The sequence below is a fragment of the Ovis canadensis genome, chromosome 4 (assembly GCF_042477335.2).
Source record: "Ovis canadensis isolate MfBH-ARS-UI-01 breed Bighorn chromosome 4, ARS-UI_OviCan_v2, whole genome shotgun sequence".
Lineage (NCBI taxonomy): Eukaryota > Metazoa > Chordata > Mammalia > Artiodactyla > Bovidae > Ovis > Ovis canadensis.
In genome coordinates, this window is record NC_091248.1 from 15235801 (window position 1) to 15239528 (window position 3728).

The 3728-nt window shown below is 40.8% G+C and overlaps 1 pseudogene; it reads left to right on the forward strand.

Moving 5' to 3' along the window:
- Positions 1-1071: 1071 nt before the first annotated feature.
- Positions 1072-3188, forward strand: LOC138439671 (nucleolin-like; annotated as a pseudogene).
- The last annotated feature ends 540 nt before the right edge of the window (positions 3189-3728 follow it).

A 3728-nucleotide genomic window follows, 5' to 3' on the forward strand; every position in this document is an offset into this window, starting at 1 on the left:
ATGTCTGAAGCTGTTCATTCCCTATGTCACAGAGGATGTGAAAATAATCATGCAAATCTATTATTTTATAACAAGATGGCATCAATATAGTTCTCTTTTCACACAAAGTAAGATAAGAAAATATAAAATTAAATAAAAAGGAATGGATATTTATATATCTTACAAAATTATATGCATAAATTAACAGATTTAAGTATCATTTATGATGATTAATTAGAGGAAGAGTTCCTTGAGATTAAAGGTTACCTTTCAGAGGAAATTCAAGGACAAGTATTTTATGGTTGCTACATGCAGGGGGAAAAAAAAAAAAAATCTTAGTCTTGTGTATAACATTTCATTTTCTAAGTCTATTAAATTATTTCCTGCAGCGTGCTTTCATTATTTAAAATTCTATTTCATCCTTCAGAATCAACCACTGTTTCCTCTCTTCTCTCAGTTCCGAGTTTCTCTCACCAGTAGTTGCTAATTAGGAGAGCCTCTGGCCTCAGGGCTTTGTGCAAAATTCTGTTTGTTAGCACTGGGTGAATCAGTGGAATCTGAAGAATAAAAAGAAAATAAAAACTAGATCATGGGGGGAATGTAATATTTTGCTTCTACATAAGCTTGGCAAATAATTTACAGTTTGTTTACCTTTCATTTTTTGTTGTTAATAAAAGTAAGGTAAAAGAGAAATGATGTACAAATTACTGACATAAACACAAACAACCATGTGGAACCAAAATTTCAGATGATCTCAAAAAAAACTATACACAACAGGGAAGAAAATAGTTCTGTACTTTCCTATTTGTAGCCACTAAATAATTTTTAAGATTGTTAGAAAAACATAAATTGATAACTATTTGTAAAATATGAAGAGTATCCATTAGGAAAATAATATAATATGCAAAATGCAAAAAATAACTTAAAAATAAATTGCAGTCTAGCAAAAACTGAGATGCAAGTCTCGAGCGCTAGCTGGCAGCCAAGCGTACGCGCTCAGGGATTAGCGGCCACCATCGAGGGTGCTTAGGTTCCTCTGGGCGCATCTGTGCCACTCGCTCACCACACACTCCGCCGTCATAAGCCACCATTATGGTAAAGCTCGCAAAGGCCGGTAAAAATCAAGGTGACTCCAAGAAAATGGCTCCTCCCCCAAAGGAGGTAGAAGAAGATAGTGAAGATGAGGAAATGTCAGGAGATGAAGACGATGAGAGCAGTGGAGAGGCTGTTATCCCCCAGAAAAAAAGGCAAGAAGGCTACCACAACTCCAGCAAAGAAGACGGTGGTTTCCCCAACAAAAAAGGTTGCAGTTGCCACACCAGCAAAGAAAGCAGTTGTCACCCCTGGCAGAAAGGCAGCTGCTATGCCAGCCAAGAAGACAGTTACACCTGCCAAAGCAGTGGTAACACCTGGCAGAAAGGGAGCCACCCCAGGCAAAGCGTTGGTACAACCTCCGGTAAGAAGGGAGCAGCCACCCCAGGCAAGGGAGCAAAGAACGGCCAGAATGCCAAGAAGGAAGACAGGGACGAAGAAGATGAAGGTGACAGTGAGGAGGAAGACGATGATGATGAAGAGGAGGAAGAACCAGCAGTGAGGAAGGCAGCTGCTGCTTTTGGTGCTGCTCCTGCCACAGATGACGAGGATGACGAAGACGAGGAGGAGGAGGAGGAGGAGGAGAATGAAGATGACTCTGAAGAAGAACCTATGGAGATTGTACCAGCGAAAGGAAGGAAGCTCCAGCAAAAGCTGCTCCTGTGAAAGCTAAGAGCACTGCTGAAGATGAAGATGAAGAGGAGGAGGAGGAAGAGGAAGAGCATGACAATAATGAAGAGGAGGAGGACGATGAGGAGGAAGAAGAGGAGGAGGAGGAATAAGAAGAGGAAGAGGAAGAAGAGCCTGTCAAAAAGCACCTGGAAAACGAAAGAAGGAAATGGCCAAACAAAAAAAGCAGCTCCTGAAGCCAAGAAACAAAAAGTGGAAGGCACAGAACCAATTACCTATTTCAATCTCTTTATTGGAAACCTGAACTTCAATAATTCTGCTCCTGAATTGAAAACGGGTATCAGTGATCTTTTTGCTGAAAATGATCTTGCTGTTGTCGATGTCAGAATTGGTGTGTCTAGGAAGTTTGTCTATGTGGATTTTGAATCTGCTGAAGACCTGGAAAAAGCCTTAGAACTCACTGGTTTAAAAGTCTTTGGCAATGAAATTAAACCAGAAAAACCAAAGGGAAAAGATAGTAAGAAAGATCGAGATGCAAGAACACTTTTGGCTACAAAATCTGCCTTACAAAGTTACTCAGGATGAATTAAAAGAAGTGTTTGAAGATGCTGTGGAGATCAGATTAGTCAGCAAGGATGGAAAGAGTACAGGGATTGCTTATATTGAATTTAAGACAGAAGCTGATGCAGAAAAAGCCTTGGAAGAAAAGCAGGGAACAGAGACAGATGGGCAATCAATTTCTCTGTACTACACGAGAAAGGCCAAAGTCAAGACCATGGAGGTGGAAAGAATAGCACTTGGAGTGGTGAATCAAAAACCCTGGTTTTAAGCAACCTCTCCTATAGTGCAACAGAAGAAACTCTTCAGGACGTATTTGAGAAGGCAACTCATATCAAGGTGCCCCAGAACTAAAATGGCAAATCTAAAGGGTATGCATTTATAGAATTTGCTTCATTTGAAGATGCTAAAGAAGCTTTAAAGTCATGTAATAAATGGGAAATTGAGGGCAGAGCCATCAGACTGGAGTTGCAAGAACTCAGGGGATCACCTAATGCAAGAAGCCAGCCATCCAAGACTCTCTTTGACAAAGGTCTCTCTGAGGATACCACAGAAGAGACATTAAAGGAGTCCTTTGATGGCTCTATTCGAGCAAGGATAGTCACTGACCGGGAGACTGGATCCTCCAGAGTTTGGTTTTGTAGACTTTAACAGTGAGGAAGATGCGAAAGCTGCCAAGGAGGCCATGGAAGATGGTGAAATCGATGGAAACAGTCACTTTGGACTGGGCCAAACCTAAGGGTGAAGGTGGCTTTGGTGGCCGAGGAGGAGGCAGAGGTGGCTTTGGAGGCCAAGGTGGTGGCAGAGGTGGCCGAGGTGGCTTTGGTGGCAGAGACTGGGGAGGCTTTGGAGGGTGAGGAGGCTTCCGAGGAGGCAGAGGAGGAGGAGGAAACCACAAGCCACAAGGAAAGAAGACAAAGTTTGAATAGTTTCTTCTACGCCTGTCTCTCCCTCTTCTATTTGAAAGAAAGGACTCTGGGGTTTTTGCTTTGTTACCTGATCAATGACAGAGCCTTCTGAAGACACTCCAAGACAGTATACAGCCCTGTGGTCTACTTGGAAATCCATATAGATAACATTTCAAGGGAGATAACCCTGTTGGTGTTGACTGGATATTCGTATAAACTTTTTAAAGAGATGATTGATAGTGCTAACCCTTATCTGTAAGTTTTGAATTTATATTGTTTCTTCCCATGTACAAAACAATTTTTTTCCTACTGAGGGTTTTTTTTTTTTTTTTTGCGTTGGGGGGTGTAAAGGAAAGCAGAATGTTTTATCATGATTTTTGCTTCAGCAATTTTGGGACAGATTAAAAATCCTAGAGCGCTGGGAAAAACAAACAAACAAACAAAACTGAGATGCAGGAAAGAAAAAGTACAAAATATATGCAAGATTTAAAATAAGAGGAAAATTAAGATGTATATAGCTATTTTGTTTAAAGACAAAGAATTTCTGTTTGAAAAAAGAAT